This window comes from Rhinatrema bivittatum, chromosome 4, assembly GCF_901001135.1.
Source record: "Rhinatrema bivittatum chromosome 4, aRhiBiv1.1, whole genome shotgun sequence".
In the NCBI taxonomy this organism is placed as follows: Eukaryota; Metazoa; Chordata; class Amphibia; order Gymnophiona; family Rhinatrematidae; genus Rhinatrema; species Rhinatrema bivittatum.
The window spans coordinates 451,979,816-452,000,014 of record NC_042618.1 but is presented as its reverse complement, the minus strand read 5'-3'; the positions used below and the strand labels follow the sequence as shown (position 1 = coordinate 452,000,014).

General features: G+C 45.4%; 1 protein-coding gene across 3 annotated transcripts in view; it reads right to left on the bottom strand.

The window, feature by feature from the left end:
* The window catches only part of MGAT4C (MGAT4 family member C), a 150,978-nt gene extending 132,703 nt beyond the window's left edge, over positions 1-18,275 (bottom strand). For all 3 annotated transcript variants that reach the window (XM_029597071.1, XM_029597070.1, XM_029597069.1), the window contains exon 1: positions 18,145-18,275. The gene's annotated coding sequence lies outside the window, so the exon portion shown is untranslated. The remainder of the gene's footprint in view (positions 1-18,144) is intronic.
* Between the last annotated feature and the right edge of the window lie 1,924 nt (positions 18,276-20,199).

Below are 20,199 nucleotides of genomic sequence, written 5' to 3'. Positions count from 1 at the left end.
TGAAATAACACTACCAGAGGTACAATGGAGATAAAAGTTTAAACTGGTGCACACACTCACATCAGTGAGTCACTGGCCAAAGGACACACAAAGAACAAACACATACACAGTTACACCCTTAGCTACCAGTAACTCTAAACCATCTAGCAGCAGCACTAGAACGAATGCAATAATCAGACAATCAATGACAGTAAAAATAATTTTTTCACTAAAACCAAATTCACAACACCATTACTGCTAGACCAGTATTACTTACTTTACCATATATTTATTTTATTTAAATATTTTTCTATACCGTCATTAAGTCAATTTACCATCATAACGGTTTACAATAGGGCACGAATATTAAAAAAATAGCAAAAACTTTACAAAGAATGTGCCATTAATAAATCGGTAACAATTGAATCATTATAAACTATTTGATTTCTGACGTAAGATATCCATTGGTACCTGTCTCTTGGATGGGTATATATAATAGGAGAAAGAAAAAAGCAGCAGTAAGTGGCTGACTGCCTTTCACCAGTGCACATTTATTCACTACGTATATGTAAGGAGAATTCTCAGCTCAGCATGCTGCTCATGCTCTGCTCTTAGTATTAATTTAGAAATGCAAACTGGCACTGATCTCGGTGATCTGTGTGGTGTAGAGCTAAGCTATATGTGAACCCACCACTAGCACTACAACTGTGATATTAGAAAGTGGATCACTCACTGAGGTCAGTGGGCCTGGCCACTCACCAGATTGCAGGGGCTAGACCACACAACAGAGGACAAACACACACATTAATTAACAAACATATATAGGGCCTCATTTACTAAGCATGTGTCCTATCAATTCAGAATGCAAGAAAAGCCTTAGTAAATCAAGCCTATGGTTTGATACTCCTTCCAATTAAACAATGATTGACAGCAAATCAGAATTTAATTTACAGTGCACTACAGTGCACACAGAGACACTAAGGGCAATGCAGCGCACACACACACACACTAAGTGGCTGCTGGCTGTGGCTGAGTACTTGTGCAACAAGTGCACCAATGCTACCGTTGTTTCTTTTGTATGTATGCAGAAGGAGTTCAGCTGTTAAATTTATAGAAATACTCCCAGCACTGTACATTACAATGGACTTAGATATTAACTGCAGCACTTACTCATGGTAGTCAGCAGGACACAGAGTTCACTGTACAGAGACACTAAGGGCAATGCTTGCACACACAGTGAGTGTAATTGGCACTCACTGACTGCCTGCAAGTATGCCAGGCAGTGCCACTAGTGTGCCACTGCAATCACTGTATGTATGATATACAAGGAGTGCTGCTCTTTAATAAATTTAGAAATAAGAATTGGCACTGAGGTCAGTGGGCCAGGGGCTACAGAGGCAAGAGGAAAAAGGCTAGGCAGCAAACAGAGACACAATAACCTCAAAGCAGAAAATATATTACAGTTTCACACTAAGGGCAAAGCAGCCAGTGAGACAGATAATAAAGCAATAGTCAGTCACTTAGTGTAAGATCCCACTGATAGCTGCTACTTTGTTTCATAAGCAAAGAGCCTACAACGGACCCTAACTTACAATTATAATGCCTGCCTTGCTGCCTCCCAAAACTGACACTAAATCAATATCAATCACCACTTGCAGCTAACAATGATGGAGGTTTAATTTGTCATCTCAAGGAAGTCACTCACAAATGAGGAGACAGCAGCTCTTTGTTCAAGTCCCACACAGAAGAAAAGCCGCAGATAACCAGAGGACCCCCGCCTCCTTATTATATCTCCTACTGAGTCAAATTAAGAAAAAAAACAAAAACAACCAACCACATAATTGGCTGATTCAAAATACATGTTTAACAATTACCATGTATCTCTTTAAAAATGAAGCATGATTGGGGGATTCACAGTGGGGCGGATTTTAAAAGCCCTGCTCGCGTAAATCCGGGCGGATTTACGCGAGCAGGGCCTTGCGCGTCGGCGCGCCTATTTTCCATAGGCCTGCCGGCGCGCGCAGAGCCCCGGGACTCGCATAAGTCCCGGGGTTTTTTGTCAGGGGCATGTCGGGGGCGGGGCCGATCGACTCAGCGTTTCGGGGGCGGGATGCGGCGTTTCGGGGGTGGGCCCGGGGGCGTGGTTTCAGCCTGGGGCAGTCCAGGGGCGTGGCCGTGCCCTCCGGAACCGCCCCCGGGTCGCGTCTCGGCGCACTAACGGCCCGCTGGCGCGCAGGGATTTACTTCTCCCTCCGGGAGGCGTAAATCCCCCGACAAAGGTGGGGGGGGGGGTTAGGTAGAGGAAGGGAGGGGAAGGTGAGGGGAGGGCGAAAGAGGGTTCCCTCTGAAGCCGCTCCGATTTCGGAGCGGCCTCGGAGGGAACGGAGGCAGGCTGCGCGGCTCAGCGCGTGCCGGCTGCCCAAATTCGGCAGCCTTGCGCGCGCCGATCCTGGATTTTAGCAGATAGGCGCGTATCTACTAAAATCCAGCGTACTTTTGTTTGCGACTGGTGTGCGAACAAAAGTACGCGAAAGCGCACTTTTTAAAAATCTACCCCAGTGTGCATACCCCAAAATACCAAGGCCCCTTTCCCAAAAATCACATTGATTGGCAATTCAAAATATAGACTTGCATTGCATGTTTATGCTGACTAGAACTTAATGCTATTATTACTTGTTACCAGGTAGGTAGCACCATTTCCCTACATATAACACCTTGCAATCTTGGCAACACAAACAAGTAACTAAAGAGACAGCCAATGGGAATACAAAACCATACCTCTAGCTAATGAACTGCTCCAGTGATCTTCCGCTCTCGGGCTGTCGGGCTTGCCAGGAATCAAAATGGCGCTGGTGGCCCTTTGCACTTACCATGTGACAGGGGCTACCGGTGCCATTGGTCGGCCCCTGTGACATGGTAGGAGCAATGGACGGCCGGTGCCATCTTTGAAAATGGTGTGGGCCATCCATTGCTCCTTCCATGTGACAGGGGCCGACCAATGGCACTGGTAGCCCCTGTCACTTGGTAAGTGCAAAGGGCCACCGGCACCATTTTGATTAGTGGTAGCCGATGGCCCAAGAGGGAGAGATTGCTTCTGGGACCCCGCTGGCCCACCAGGGCTTTTAGTAAGTCTTTGGGGAGGGGGGAAATCAGGATGGTGGGGGGAGTTGTAATTAAGTACATTTGAAGGGTTGAGGTGGTGGTGGTGGTGGTGGGGGGTGTTTGAAAAATGTGCCGAAAAAAAAAAATGACCCGCAGGAAAATGAATTTTATGACAAAGCGCCAACCCGAAGTCCAGCCCAAAAGCTTAAAACGAAGCACATCTCTAGCGTACACAGTTTTATTAGTAGGCAATAACATGAAATTCAAAACACAAAATTTGTGATTCTTCTTTTGTTTTGCAACCCTGATGAAATGAAATGGACACTGTCATTGTCTATTTCATTCAAATGATTGCACATCCCTATTAATTAATGCCCTAGGTTGTGATCAGCAGTGCCAGTATTTTATGCCAATTTCTTATTCAATTCAAAGATTTCATTTTTATGGTTTAAACAATAGTATTTTTATATCTACTATATAATTTTATATAATTTATTAGTGGCAATAAGGTGGCAAGACAGCCATCCAAGTCTGTAAACTCTTACCTCACCCTTTAGCTTTGCCAAGTAGCGCCTACTGTTTGAAGAAATGGCATGAATTGTTTGGCACAATAGTGTGCATATCCTATGATCAATCAACTGGAATGACAGGATGAGGCAGGATTGTTCTTTTTATAAAGAAAATATATCCATACATAATCATATATGCATGTCTATAAAATTAAAATGTTTGTATACAGTTGCTCAGGGCTACAGTTACTGCCTGAATAGAGCTGCTTCTTTTTTAAGATTCAGGATCTTCGTTGTAACCCAAGATGTAACTGTGGTACACCAAGCAGCTGCCTATTACTGAAGCATAATATGGCTTCCCAAGAAGGAAGGGGAATTAGAGTTATTTACTTTTAGAAATCACACTCAGAACTAACAAAAGTTTAGGATTTTAGCTTTTAAGCCTAATAAGAAAAAGAAAACAAATATGTGACATTCAGCCATTTTCAAATTATTTGTGTTCTAATAAATTGAGAGGTCATGCACACTTAAATAAGCATAATATTTATTCAGGCAAGTGGGAGGGTAAAACTGAAAATGATGTGCAAAATAAATAAAAATATTCCATTTAAATGTATGTTTATTTATTATACCATCAATCTGTAGACAATCTAGACTGTGTACAATTGAAAGAATGCAAAAAAATATCAAAAAATAAAAGAAATTAAAACAACAATACAGAAATCTAAAAATATGTTAGTTAAGAAACTTGCTTAATAAAAGTGAAATGTATATCATAAGAGATACTTCTGACCGCTATTTACTGCTTAACCATTGCTTTAAAAGGTATAACAGGCATATGTGACTGCTAAATACAAATGTATTGTATTTGTGGAATAGCAAATCCGTCAAAGCAGTCACATGATCTTACTGGTTAAACCAACATCTCCATTATTCCTTACCTTTTCAAAATGTACAGCAATACATTTAGCTGCATTCTAGATGTTTCAAGGAAGGTAAAGACACCATAATGAAGTGATGCTTTTGTACTCAGATAAATTTTAAAAGCCCGGCACACGCCGAAATTAGGGGGTGTGTGAAGAAGTCAGGCTCGCAATTGCCGACTATATTTTACCATATATGCCATGGTGCACATATCGCAAAAGTTTCCAGAAAGGGCGGGGCATGGGCGTGGTCCGGGAGGCCAAGAGATGTGAGCATTTTGGGGCCTGGCAAAGAGATGTGCATGTAAATACTTACACGCCGCAATGCGTGCTGAGGTCCTCTGCCGCATAACCTTACTTCTGCTATGGATTACGTGTAAGTTATAAAATAAAAGGATCGAGCCATTTCTGAGGGATTTGAAAGGTCTGGGCTAACTTGGGGGAGTGTAGGCTATCAAACTGGGAGGGGGGGGGAGGTTGGAGGATCTAGCTGTTAACTGGGCAAACTGGTGGATGAACTAGTAAACTGGGAACGGCATGGGCTCCTTTTAAAATTCCCGACTTACGTGGTACAGGCAGGATTTGTGCGTCCATGCATGTACCAACTTAAAATTTGGCACACGTGTATGCAGCCAAGCTGTTTTATGACGAGTTATAAAATAACCGCGTCCCTGGGCGTGGGCCAACGCAGAAGCAGAAATGGGCACCAGTCCCTCTCTGATAAATATGTGCACATGCACACAATTTTTAAATATGAAAATCAAATGTACGCATGCTGTTTACTTCCTCCAATCTAAATACACCCACTGGAATGCCTCTTTTTCTTGTGGCTAAAAGTATACATTCTGTGAAAATCCACATTTACTTTTCAATGCTCTGAACACATTTTTATCCAAACCATTTTACTTGGGTAAGTCACTATTTACCCATGTGAATAGCTTGAAAATTTCAGTCCCCACGTTTATGGGGACAATGTTTAGACATAGGGCTCTAAGGAAGAAAAATGGAAGAAAGGATGCATACTTCAGAGATACAATTTACTTGAATTTTCTTGGTGAAAAGTAAATCTGAAAGAAAGTTTTACAATAAAAAAAATATACCTTACAGAAAAGTTTAATCATATGTAGTTACAATCATTCACCCACAATTACTTTTCAATGCTTTCATTCTTTAAAAATCTAAAATCATCAAGGCATGCTACATTAACTAAATTCAATATAAGAGACAGGCAGAATAAAAAGTATCTATTAAATGCTTCTGCAATCACATAGAATGATAATGATAGCTGCTTGTGGTTTAAAGCATATTGGTACTATTAGGTACTGTATGGCATGCTATCAGTTTTGAGCTGGATTCCACTGAAGGTGATTATTATTATAAAAGTTGTCAGTCAGAGTTTTATGGCATTGCTTGGATAGCTATGGGCTGCTACTGCACAGTGTTGCTTAAGTGCCTATTAATCATATGAGCAGAACAATCATTTTGCTTGTACTTCTTTTAAGTAATTCTCATAGGCAGTGGAGATTATCTCCTATTCAGTTTCTGAGAACACTCCACAATGAAATGTAAATAGCAGAATCTAATACGATGGAGAAGGCACTTTTAACCTTGGCTGCTGCCATTCGTCTCATGAGTGGCTTCATTCTCTTCTGGGAGAGAGAGAGAGAGACTTCATGCAGAATGGATCAGTCTAATGGTAATACATTTGGCACCAAATTAAAAGGTTCTTAGAGTACAAGAAAAATGTACTGAAAATAGGAAGTTAGGGCTTTGAACATACAGTAATTCCTGCAAACACATCATTCTAGTCCATAGACTCAAGATTACAGATATGGGAATATTTTTTTAAACTCTATTTTTATAGTTTCAAAAATAACTATTCAAGTACATTTATTGAAATAAGAACAACAGATCGTTACAATAATACGGAAATTGCAAGCAATAAAATAAGGAAATAATTTTTAACACATAGATTGGATCGAAATTCACCTGAAATATTGGGGGCAACCCAACAGAAAAGGAGCTGATGACTAATAAAAGAAAAAAGAAAGGGAATTACTATTTCAGGAAACTAAGGTAAATCCAGTTTTGATTATTAGTGATTGCAGGATTAACCTTACTAGATGGGGGGCACGTGAAATTCACAGATAGTGTTTTCAGGTAGGTTAAATAGCACGCTGATATCAAGTCTCAATCAGTAAACATAATAGGGAGGGTAATTTTTAACCAGCCCACATAACGAAGATGGCAAAAATGAGTTGCACAAATTTTCAAAGCATGCTTGTACACATAAGTTTGTTTTGCAAATTATCCCAGGAAACCACCCTGTACTAGTAGTTATAGCTGCTATCTGGTACAATTTTTTGCTAAAAATGTATGCACCTGCTGATGAATTTTATAAAGTATGAGGGTAAATCCAAACCCTCTCCCCAATGGGACCTACACTCAGTCCAAGTAGATTTGCACATGAACATATATGTTTACCTGCATATTGACAGGGTAATTTATAAAAAGTCATTTCTGCATGGAAAACTGCTTTACGTGCAGAGGTCCCTTTGAAAATTACCCCCAAACGTCACATTTTGCTTTGTAATAATGACAGCTAAGCAGTGAGAATATTGCTCACAATATGACATTAGGTGGAGCTGGCTCCTTTCTCCCAGCTGTGTCCTGAAAACTGAGATCTTTTCTGCGTTTTCCTCACCAAACCTGATGCAGTAAAACCCAACTTACATTACTGAAGTGTTCCTCCAAATGCAATCAATCAACCCATAAGAGCAGTTGAACAGTCAGTTCAAAGACCACCCTATGAGAGTAAATCAGATTCCAGAAAATCTATGTCCAAATCTTTAATTTTGTACCTTATTTATCTATAAAAGGCTTTTTCTGTGAGTTAGCAAATGAAAAAGGTCACTTCACATTACTATTCACAGAGAGGACAATTTCCAAAAGCCATTTACATGGGTGAGTTGGTTGTTTGAAAATTGTCCACTCCTTACCTGGATGAAAGCACATGCACTGTTCCACAATGGAGACACTCTGAACCAGCACCGAGTAAGTATAGGCATTCCTGGCATCAGGTTTAGGATGGGGAATTCAACAATGCATATAGGGGTAGATTTTCAAAGGGTTACGCGCGTAACCCCCGAAAACCTACCCCAAATCCCCCCCTGCGTGCGCGCCGAGCCTATCTTGCATAGGCTCGGCAGTGCATGCAAACCACAGGACGCGCAAAGGTCCCGGGGCGTGGCCGCGGCCTCCGGACCGGAACATGGTGCGCCGGCAGCCGGCCCACGCGCACAAGTTATGCCTGCCTTGAGCAGGCGTAACTTCTGGAATAAAGGTAGGGGGGGTGGGTTAGGTAGGGGAAGGCGGAAAAGAAAGTTCCCTCCGAGGCCGGCTGCGCGGCTCGGCACACGCACGCTGCAGATTTTGCTCAGCCTTGCGTGCGCCGATCCCAGATTTTAACAGATATGCACGGCTATGCGCGTATCTATTAAAATCCCGCGTAGTCTTGTTTGCGCCTGGTACGCGTACAAAAGTACGCGTGTGCATAAATTTGTAAAATCTACCCCATAGTTTTGCATCTTCAGTAAAAGTACCTTCTGAAAGTGAAGGTGCAAAAAAAAAACCAAAAACAAATTGGGCGTACAGGCGGGAGCGCCCAAATTTGGGCGCTCAAGGCAGCAAAGGCGCATGAATGCACGCCATGACCTGAGCGCCCAGCTGGACGTCAGCAGCGACTACGGCGGCCTCTTCTCCAACGCAGCAGGCGGTGGGGTGACCGCCGCCGCCTCCTCGTCACAGGACGCAGGCAGCCAGTCGGCCTTCATCTCCAAGGTGCACAGCTCGGCGGCCGAGGGCCTGTACCCACGCGTGGGCAAGGCTGCTGGAAGCCACCTCGCATGGGGAGCGCCCGATCCGCCTCGGACTGCTGAAGCCGCTCTCGCCGCCGGCTTCCCCCGGGAGGCAGGGGAGCCACGGTGCGCGCCTCGGGAGGAGGGGAGAGAGGACTGAGGCTGCTCCGGAGCTCTTAGTGGGAGACCGGCACCCATGGACGCCCTTCTGCTGCTGCTGCTGCTGGGGGCTTGCGTGGCCGCGGCCAGGGCAGGTGAGTGAGGGCTGGGGGAAAGTTTGCCCGTGAAATTTCGGCTCTCTCTTGCCCATCCGAAGGAGGCGTAAAAATCGGAGCTGCGCGCACACGTGCTTTGTTGCGCTCCCTGCTGCCGATCGCCGGCTGCTGGGGCTTGCTGGCACCGGGCGCTCAAGGCAGTGGGGTCTGTAGGAAGACCATCCACTTTCCTGGTGGAATGACATTTGAAATGACAAGTACCAGCGCCCCCAGGATACTGTATAGGCGCTGTGTAGCGCTCTATACACTAAAATGGATTGCGCACGCCTACCGCTTCATGGACCCGCTTTGGACGCGGCTTGCATTTGCTTCTCATTTGAATACTAGATTGAGCGGTATGTGATCCAAACTGTGCGCGAGGCAAACGAGGGTGCGCCCGGCACTACCGCACTCTTTCTTACGCGTCCTTACTGTAGCGGCCTGTTTGTTTGGATGTACTGTATATTCATTTTGATGCTGTAAATGGCTTTGGGTGCCTATTTTTGGAGGTAAGCAGTATATAAGTACTATAACTTTTAGCGATGATGCTGTGGATAAAGAACCAAAGTATAGCTCATGGCCATTAGGGAGATGGCAGTATAGAAAAGGAAAAATCTATATCTTTTTGCAAAAAAGGTCATAAACACCACATGCCAGTTTAGAATCAAAAATAGCTACTCTACAAATTCTTATACTGTAAAGATTTAATTAAATGCATTCATTGTTTTAATGTGCAATTTTTATTAGACACATACTTTATTCTGGCATTTATGTTAGAGTTAAAAAGTAGTTTTCTTTTTAGCTGTCTCAAGTATTGAACAAGTTAAATAAATGTGTCTTTTAATAATTCGGCCATATCCACAAATGCAACCTTAAGGGAGCAATTTTTTCTCATAGTATTTCTATCCTAAATGATAAATCTACAGTTTACATTCTTGCTCATCACTGATAAACTGCCTTCACTCAGATGACATTCTATAGTGAAGCAACTGTAAGACAAAGTCAACACACAGTTAAACAAGGGACCCAGCTGTTCCTTCATTTATTGTACAGTGAGATAATACTCAGCTGCAAAACAGCATTAAAATTATGCTACAGTGAACAAAAGTCAGAAAATGTAGCTATCCAACCACCATCTGTACATCACATAAGGGTGTCACTGTGATGACATGACAATCCAAGAGGGAGCTGAGTTATGGATGATGTGGCAACTGTAGCTCTCTGACTTCAGCTTGCTAATAGAAATATAAATTTACTTTAACAAACAACATAGTTTCGGCCTCAAGGGCCTGAGGCAGTGACCTGTTGTTATATGGCAATATGCTGTATGTCCGTACAACAAAACAGAGCCATTTTCAAACCAAAGTCGGCACAATGGGCGTGATGGGATCACTCCTGCTCCTTTCTACATCAGGTATCCCTATGGATGGGGTATAAAATGGTAGAGAAGTTGGGGAGACAGTTTCTTTTGATTTGTTCTTTCAATTTAATATTAATTTTTGATTCAGTAAATGAATCAAATAGAAATAAACTTTAAACAAACAAAAGCCTGAATAATCCTCCTCACCTCCGAAAGGACAACCAAACCAAAACAATTTTTTTTTCCCTGTGCATCTCTCATTTTCAAAGGGCTACCAGCAGTTTGGGTTCCTCTTTCTCTATAAAAATGATCTAAAAAATACGCATATTAAAATATGAGCATACTTTGCAACTAAGCACGCTACTCAAAATCACCCCCATATTTTTTGCTTTGTTTTTTTTTAAGATACATTTCTTATTAAAATGAGCACCGTGCTAAAAACAGAACAAGATGCGAGCTTGCAGTTTTCACTAGAAGATTTGAATGGCCCATGATTAATACTGGTCTGTTACTTTCTGGAGCTAGGTCAACAAGTTCAAGCTACCACTTTAGCATTCTGTGGTAAGAATAATATATAACTGAGCATCTAGTACAATGAATGTCTCTACTGATATAATGACTCAGCTAATCATGGAAATTAATATTTTAACTAAGCCTTTTTGCTGGGGCCAAAGGAGTTAGATGTTGTACTACAGACTTCAATCTATTTAGGAAGAAGAGAAAGGCTACCTAGTGTCCTTGCAGACTATGGCAATAAAAGTCATTGTTGGGTTGATATTGATGTCCAAAATGGTACAATGAAACATCAAAAGAAGAATGTAGATTACTAATAAAAATGAAAGTAAATTAATTTATTAATACTATTCAATAGTGCATTTTTTTTAGGAGGGGAGTTGCCCAGCAGATTCTTCCATCATTTTGTGCACCAAAAGCCTTCACTCACAACTCCTGTGGGATTTTTCTCCCATTTGATATCCCTCGCAACACACAAATGGCCAAATTTTCAAAGGCTTACACACGTAAAAACTTGGGTTTACACGTACGGCCAGGCCTTATGCATGCAGGGTGGATTTTCAAAAGGTTACACGCGTAACCGGTCATACGCCTGCCGGACCTATTTTCAAAAGGCCCTGCGACGCACATAAAGCCCCGGGATGCATGTAAGTCCCGGGACTTGCAAAAAGGAGTGGTCCGGGGTGGGTAGGGGTTAGGGCCAGAGGCTCCCAGCACAGCGGCCATTTGCAGCTGTGCCGGGGATCGCGCGCCGGCAGTCGGCCAGCACGAGCAACTTACTTCAGGCCCAGGGCTGAAGTAAGTTTTAGAACAAGAGAAACAACAAAAAAAGGTAGTGGGGGGAAAGGGAGGGGAAAGGCAGCGCGTCCTGGTGCGGGCAAAGTGCATAATTGTGCACCCCCATGCTCGCGCTGACCTGCGCGTGCATATTATAAAATCAGGCGTACATGTGTATGCACCGGGTAGCGCGAGCACATGTACGCCCGCGTGCAGGTCTTAAAATCTACCCCACAGTGCGCATTTTATAATGGGCCCGGCCACGCGTGTAAACCCCAGGATGTGCACGAGTGCCGGGCCATGAGAAAGGAGCGGGCTAGGGGGGGCATGGTCTCAGCGGGGAGGGGTGGAGCAGGGCGGGACAGAGGCTGGCCGGGACAGCGGCCATTAGCCGCTGTCCCAGGGAAGCACACACCGGTAGCCGGCTAGAGTGCGTAACTTGCTTATGCTCCAGAGGAGCAATAAATAGAAAAATTTAAAAAAATGGGTTAGATAGGTAGGGGGACAGGGGAAAGGGAAGGAAAGTTAGGCAGATTGATAGGGAGTTCCCTCCTGGCCCGCTCCTTATTTGGAGTGAACTGGGAAGGAACTGGGGGAGGCCCGAGTGCATCGTTGCACATATTTACGGAAAATTAGGACCCCCTGCACATGCCACCTGCACGGATTATAAAATCCGGAACGCATCTACGCGCGGCCATGAGATTTTATAACATGCCAGGGCGCACATGTTATCAAGTCTGTGCGTCCATGTGCATGCACCGGGAACCATGCTCACATGGACGCGTGAACTCTCCTTTTAAAATAGACTCCTTAGCTTAATTATTGCAGAGGCAGTTCTTAGCTGGAGTCCGTGCACCAGGGCTTCTTCTGGAAACCTGCAATCATGGAATGACTGGGATTCCTTTTTCACAAGGGCTATGATGATTTTCTGGTTTGGAGGCATGCATGTGATCACAGAACCCTAGATAGAACTAGGAGGTAGATAAATTGGGAAGTCCATCACAGAAAATGGGGGACTGGCACAGCATCATGACTAGTTAACCTTCCATAGAAATGAAATTCATCTCTTGAATTTTGGTACAGACGTATTGATTAGGGATGTGAATCGTTTTAGGATGATTAAAATTATCGTCCGATAATTTTAATATCGTCTTAAACCGTTATGGAACACAATACAATAGAGATTCTAACGATTTATCGTTATAAATCGTTAGAATCGTGAGCCGGCACACTAAAACCCCCTAAAACCCACCCCCGACCCTTTAAATTAAATCTCCCACCCTCCTGAACCCCCCCCCAAATGACTTAAATAACCTGGGGGTCCAGCGGCGGTCCGGAACGGCAGCGGTCCGGAACGGGCTCCTGCTACTGAATCTTGTTGTCTTCAGCCGGTGCCATTTTCCAAAATGGCGCCGAAAAATGGCGGCGGCCATAGACGAACACGATTGGACGGCAGGAGGTCCTTCCGGACCCCCGCTGGACTTTTGGCAAGTCTTGTGGGGGTCAGGAGGCCCCCCCCCAAGCTGGCCAAAAGTTCCTGGAGGTCCAGCGGGGGTCAGGGAGCGATTTCCCGCCGCGAATCGTTTTCCGTACGGAAAATGGCGCCGGCAGGAGATCGACTGCAGGAGGTCGTTCAGCGAGGGTTCCGGCGCCTCGCTGAACGACCTCCTGCAGTCGATCTCCTGCCGGCGCCATTTTCCGTACGGAAAACGATTTGCGGCGGGAAATCGCTCCCTGACCCCCGCTGGACCTCCAGGAACTTTTGGCCAGCTTGGGGGGGGCCTCCTGACCCCCACAAGACTTGCCAAAAGTCCAGCGGGGGTCCGGAAGGACCTCCTGCCGTCCAATCGTGTTCGTCTATGGCCACCGCCATTTTTCGGCGCCATTTTGGAAAATGGCGCCGGCTGAAGACAACAAGATTCAGTAGCAGGAGCCCGTTCCGGACCGCTGCCGTTCCGGACCGCCGCTGGACCCCCAGGTTATTTAAGTCATTTGGGGGGGGGGGTTCGGGAGGGTGGGAGATTTAATTTAAAGGGTCGGGGTGGGTTTTAGGGGGTTTTAATGTGCCGGTTTTGCGATTTTACGATTTTTCGATTTTTCACGATATTTTACCCCCCCAAACGGCAACAATACGATTCCCTCCCCCTCCCAGCCGAAATCGATCGTTAAGACGATCGAGGACACGATTCACATCTCTAGTATTGATAAACATTTTCAGGATGAAGAGGAGGCTGGAATGGATAGAGACAGGGCTCAGCTGGTAGGAGATTGTGTGAGGATAGAAAGACTTTTAGACATATAAGACATTTTTTGTCATATATATTTTTCTTATGTTAAATGTTATTTATAAAGTTCTTCGTTATATGTAATTGCCCCCAAGCAAGTTTTTCAACTGTTCTCTGTAAACAGATTTGATTTGCATATAATGTAAGAAGATCAGTATATAAAAACCATAAATAAATAAATAAAGGTAGATACCTTGTTCTGAATTGGCTGGGAGACCCAGTGCTCCTGCTTCCATTGAACTGAAGTGGTTTTCTGTACTAGAAATGCATTTTTGGGAACAGAGAAGTTTTTCTCAAACCTGGATAAGAGTTCTGTGAGAATTGAAGTTATAATAGGATTTGACTAGATGCAAAGCTATCCACAAAGTGGCCGGTTACTTGCATCGGCTAATGCATATCGCATTTTGGATAGCTGGGATTAAGGGGAGGGGAGGTACTAGGTAAGGGTGAACACACAGCTGGCAAGGTAGTATGCCATCGGGTGGTGGGTGTCTCCTTCTTTGCCATGATTGGGCATACATGCATCATCCAGACTTATTCATCTTGAAAGTAGTACACTTGGTCAGACCTTCCCATGACCTGTACCAACTAGACTGCCCTGTGATGAATACATGGTAGACAGTCCTCCATTGATGAATTGATACTACCTTTGGAGGGAGTGAGGTCAAGAAAACACTCGATGGGTATGCTTACCATCAACAGGAGGGGAGGACAGCCGACTTGCCGCGTGGTGGCTTGTTCGGTTGAGCTACCCTCCCTGACAGCATTGATCAGGCAAAGCTCCATGGTAGTAGAAGGCAGAGGCTTTGGGTGACTGGCAGGAAGCTGCTGCAAAATTATCCAATGGTACCTCCCAGACTACAGGATAGATGTAGTCAGGAATGAGCACCATAATTAGATTTCCTTGTCAGGTATTCATTAAATAGCTGTGGCCATTAATACCCAAAGGCCAATTCATTTCTGTTACATGTATCAAATGGAAGGCAGCCAACCAGGGTGTCACAACTGTCCTAGTTACTCGTATACTTGTGTGGCTATTCTTGTGTGCTTATTCCTGTGTTTTCAATAAAGTTAAGCATAAAACTTAAAAAGGAATGTGTTTCAGTATGTTTAGGTACAGGCAGGCTGCCAAGAGGATAACGTTTCCTACTGAAGTGACAACAATGACTGTAAAATGTGCCTAACTGGAGTGCGGGGACAAGGGGTGATCCCCCTTTGCTAGTTTGGTGACTGGGACTTGTTCTGGTGGGGGAGGTAGAAGCTGGATGAGATGCCTGTGCCCATGTTATTCAAAAATCTGTTTATAAAAATGTATTTTAGAAGTCTAATTATGTTCCTTTTTTAAAAATAAACCTTACTTTGAAAACACGAGGAGTGCAATTTTCAAAGTTTTCTTCACATGGGTAAAATCATGTTATTAATGACAAAAATGTTTTGAAAATTGCCACCACCCTCCCTCCACACCAAACACAGACATTCAGAGTGTGTGAAAGGATGCATTCGGTTTTACAAGCAGTGGTCTTTTATCCACAGTAAAAATGAGGCAGGATTAGATCAAGGAAGGGGGAAATACACATGGTGATTTCATTTTGAAATCTCCATGCATAATAGGGATGTGCATTCATTTTAAATGGGCAAAAACAATGAACGAGGTGATTTTTGGTTCACACAAATGTTATGAATTGAAAATTCACCTTAGAGGAAAATATCCTGAAAATTTTCAGGTATTTTTGAATTTGTGCATTTAAAAAAAACAAAAACAGAGCCTCTGGCAGGAACCGACCTTAGCCTACTCCCTTTGCCAACACCCAAATCTAGGCCTGGCCTAATATTGGGGCCCAGCCAAGACAAATTCTCATCACAAAGGCCTGGACCTGGTGTCATTAGGCAGGGCCTCGGCAATTGTATCCATTCAGGCCATGCCGAGGTATTGGACCCAAGCCTAGGCCTTGCAGCTAGGTCTGGGCCTCAATGATGGGATCCAGACTCAGGACAGGCCCAGGTAAGCTCCATTATTAGACCTGGGCCTAAGCCTTGGGCCTAGACATGGGTCTTGGCAATGGGACTCAGCCTTGGGCTTGGTTCTGGCATTGGACAAGGACAAGTTTGCTGCAATGCACTGTGCAACCTGTGCACTTGCACATGGCTGCAGCTTCGAGGAAGTGGTGGCCTGGGGCCAGCAGTGGCCAAAATGGAGCAGAGGCTGCAGGGCCACCCAGAGGACTCTACGCTGTGGGCAGCCAAAGTAAAGAAAAAGCTGCGGTTCACACACAGCATAGGAGGCTTGGCAAACCCCTGCCTGATCCGATGTAAGGGAAAAAAAAAAAAAAAGCACATCTCCTGCCTGAGCCAGCAGCAGGAGCAGCATTTGAGTGATGTCCTTTTGTTACTGCAGGGTCAGTCTCGTGAGAGGAGCAGCGAGATTTCACAGCACCTACCGCGAGGCTGGCTCTGCATCAGTAGGAGAGGACATCGCTCAAATGCTGCTCCTACTGCCGGGTTGTGCGCAATAAGGGAGAAGCCTGACTGTAATAAGCTGCACTAAGGAGTCCCTGCACTTGGAATCAGAGGAGGAAGAGCCTGAGAGTGACTGGGTGAGAAGGTGGGGGAAAGAGCATGGAGGAGAAGGAGGAAGAAAGTGATGAAAGCATCGGAAGGAGAGGAAAGAGCAAGGGATGGAAGGAGGGAGGGAGAGGGGGAAAGGGTAAAAAAGCTGAGGAATGAGGAAATAAGTTGAGAAAGGGGAATCAGCTGAGATAGTAAGGGGTGAGAAGAGGGAGAAGAATCTCTAGAGGGACAGGAATGGGGGAAGAACTTGAGGTAGTGTGGGAAGGGGAGGGAGGGAAGAGCCTCTGGAGGGAGAGAAGGGGGGGGAAGTGGGGGAAAGAGGAAAGATAGTGAGGGAAATAGGAGGAAGAGCTGAGGTGGTGAGGTAAGGGGGTGAGAAGTAAAGGAAAGTGCTGAGATAATGAGGCCACGGTCCGCCTGGTGGACCCCATCCTGTCCTCCGATGGCCTAAGTAGAGAAGAAGCGTTGGGCTACCAGCGGCTCGCATCCCATCAGCAGCTGAGGTCACCTTGTGATCCTGACCTGATAGAGACCAAAGTGAATAGACAGGCCCGGAGCTCCCAGGGAAGCAATTAGAAGAAAAGAAGGTGAAGCCTGTGTATGTGAGAAAACATGTATATGTGTGTGTGTGTGTGTGTGTGGACACAGCATGTGAGGGAGTGTGTGTGCATGTAGGAGAGAGGGAGTATGTGTATCAGAGAGGAAGCAAGAGTGAGCATAGGTATGTGTGAGAGAAAGAAAGTGTGTGTGCATGTGTGTGAGAGAGAGAGTGTTACGATTCTGGTTGCTATGCAGCCCTCTCAAGAGAGGCCCCCCCATGAGCAGTCTCCCCTGGCTGGCCCGGCCTTCCTGTCCCATATCCAGAACTCACTATTTAACCTCGTCTAGTCCATGCCTCGGTGCTTTGGCATTGAGTTACTTTGGGTTCCCTGCCTTGCTCTTTTGTCTATGGGCCTCCTGGTTCTTTGCTGATTGAGCTCTACAGGCATTCTAGTTCTTGCTTGCCTTCTTGTCCCCTCTCTCCCTGAACCCTCTTGTAGCTGTGCTATTTCTCTTCTGCCTGCCCCTGCTTCTCCTTGGACTTCTTTGCCTTGCTGCATTTTGTATTTCATGTTCAGTGTAGTCCTTGTCCTGGTTTGTACAGTCCTGTCTTTGTCTGTCTTCCTTGCTCTGGTTCCCCTCCCCCAGTCCATGCGTACCTGCACGCTGTTCCTGTATTCTGATTTCACCCAGTTCCAGTGTAACACTTCACTCTTGCCTGCATCCAGAATCACGCTTACCTGCACGCTGTTCCTGTATTCTGATTTCACCCAGTTCCAGTGTAACAGTTCACGCTTACCTGCATTCACATCCACGCATACCCACATTCTCTTCCAGTGTTTCCTGAAGTTCACCCTTACCACCACACACCCAGCTCCACAGACTCTACCCAGCCTCACCAGATCACCTGCAATTGTTCCTGTCCTGGGTCCCTCCTGAAGGTGGTGTTCACCACACCAGGCTACAGCCCAAAACCTTAACCCCATGCCGAAGCCATCCACCTCCAGATGTAGGGACAGGAATCTGCACCAGTTCAGTGAGTCAACTTTTTTTTTGTTCTGCTCTGCACAACATTTCTGATACTCAGCGATATTTTACCTGTACTCATTGTCAAAGCTTGAATTATCCACATTATGAAGACTGTCTAGCCTGTCAGTTTTCAGATCAGGGCATGCAGTAGGTGTGAGAAGAAACATGTTTCAGTATACCAAGAATGCTTGAACTGTAACACTCCAAAGCCAGGATGGTGGAAATGTCCCAGTATCCCTAGCCTACTACCCCCAGACAAAGCTTGCCCCCATTGCACAGCTACCAGACCGGCTGTACCACAAGAAACAGCAGCCTGTTTAATTAACCTGCATTCTGTGTCTAGCCAGGCAAACTATGTAACTACAGCTGGCACTGCCTTGGTAAAAACTTCCAGCACACTTTCTCATGGCACCTTAGAGAAAACCTCTCAGAAAAGGCTGGCCCTCACCTGGTCAGTAATGTTCCTGTACCACCCGTCTGTGCTCTGTCCTCAGAAACGAGGCTCTCTCGGGCTGGGAACACTAATTAAGCCAAGCAGAGCTCTGCCTTGCACAGCTGCAGGTCAGTCACGGCTGACGAGCTGCTTCCCAAGACGTTCCAGACCTGCCTGTGCTTTTACTAATCTGCAACCCCACACATCAGAACCAGTGATCAGAGGATGGGCAGCTTGCCTCTACCCACCAATTGCTCTGGAGCCAGGTCTATACACTCTTCTCAGTCAAGCATGGTGAGTTCGGTCATGGAAAAATCCTACACCTTCTGACCATTTAGCAGCAGGCTCCTACATCCAGCCAGTTGATCTTGCACGAGATGCCCGCAAACTGGCACCATGACCAGCAGGAGGCACCTGCATTCAGAAAATTCTTCCAGCAGACAACATTTGCTGCCAGCCAGTCCTGAAAGGGACATCTGCCCAGTTGCACCATTTAACCCCAGGAGGGGTCTGAACTTGCCTTTCAGAGGCCCCAGGAGTTCCAGCAGGGGCTCGACCCAGAGGAGGGGTCTGAGTTTGCCTCGCTACCCCAAGAGAGGTCTGAGCTTGTCTCTTAGCGGCCCCAGCAGTTCCAGCAGGGGCTTGACCCAGACTCTGTGGCCCCAGCACGGGCTTAAACCAGTTGCACCACCCCCAGAGGAAGTCTAGACAACTTCAACCTGCAAAAGGCACCTGCTTCCAACAAGTCTATTTAACGAAAAAAATCCGTCCATGCCAACCCATAGCATCCTCCTTCAGCCAGTACCCCCTGCAGAGATGGGATCCAGGAGGAGGAGGAGGAGGTCTTAAATGGGGGGTACTGTTATGATTCTGGCTGATGTGCAGCCTCCTCACCACCAGAGGCCGCCCATGAGCACTATCCCCTGGCTGGCCTGGCCTTCCTTACTTTCCTGTCCCATATCCAGAACTCACTATTTAACCTCGTCTAGTCCATGCCTCTGTGCTTTGGCATTGAGTTCCTTTGGGCTCCCTGCTTTAGCCATCTGTTCCTTGCCTGCCTTCTGGCACCCTGGTTTCCTGCCTTGCCTTGCTCTTTTGTCTATGGGCCTCCTGGTTCTTTGCTGATTGTGCTCTACAGGCATTCTAGTTCTTGCTTGCCTTCTTGTCCCCTCTCTCCCTGAACCCTCTTGTAGCTGTGCTATTTCTCTTCTGCCTGCCCCTGCTTCTCCTTGGACTTCTTTGCCTTGCTGCCTCTGTATTTCATGTTCAGTGTTGTCCTTCTCCTGGTTTGTCCAGGCCTGTCATTGTCTGTCTGTCTTCCTTGCTCTAGTTCCCCCTCCTCCACTTCACTCTTGCCTGCATCCAGAATCACGCTTACCTGCACGCTGTTCCTGTATTCTGATTTCACCCAGTTCCAGTGTAACACTTCACTCTTGCCTGCATCCAGAATCACGCTTACCTGCACGCTGTTCCTGTATTCTGATTTCACCCAGTTCCAGTGTAACAGTTCACTCTTACCTGCATTCACATCCACGCATACCCACATTCTCTTCCAGTGTTTCCTGAAGTTTACCCTTCTTAGCCTGCACCCAGCTCCACAGACTCTACCCAGCCTCACCAGATCACCCGCAATTGTTCCCTTCCTTCTGTCCTGTGTCACTCCTGAAGATGGTGTTCACCACCCCGAGCATCAGCCCAAAACCATAATGGAGAGAAAGGAGAAAGTTTGATGCCCTCCCTCCATCAGTAATCTGCAGGTATGGAAAGTGGGAATATATATTTTTTTAATCCTTATTAGTTTTAATTATTGGGTGTTTGAGGTGTCTGCTGTTTTGAAATATTTTACTGGTGTTTGGGGAAATTTAAAAAAACCCAATATAAATGAGTTTTTAAATATTGAATATTCTTCAGCCTTATTGAAATATTTCTTTTCATTATTAATATATTTTTACTATAATTCTTGATTTATGTTTCTTGATTTTATTATTTGATATTTTGAGGAATGGTGATGTTTTTGCACTGTAAACAAAGTCTGGCTTGTTGTGATGTCCAATTCAGTTTTTGTCTGCA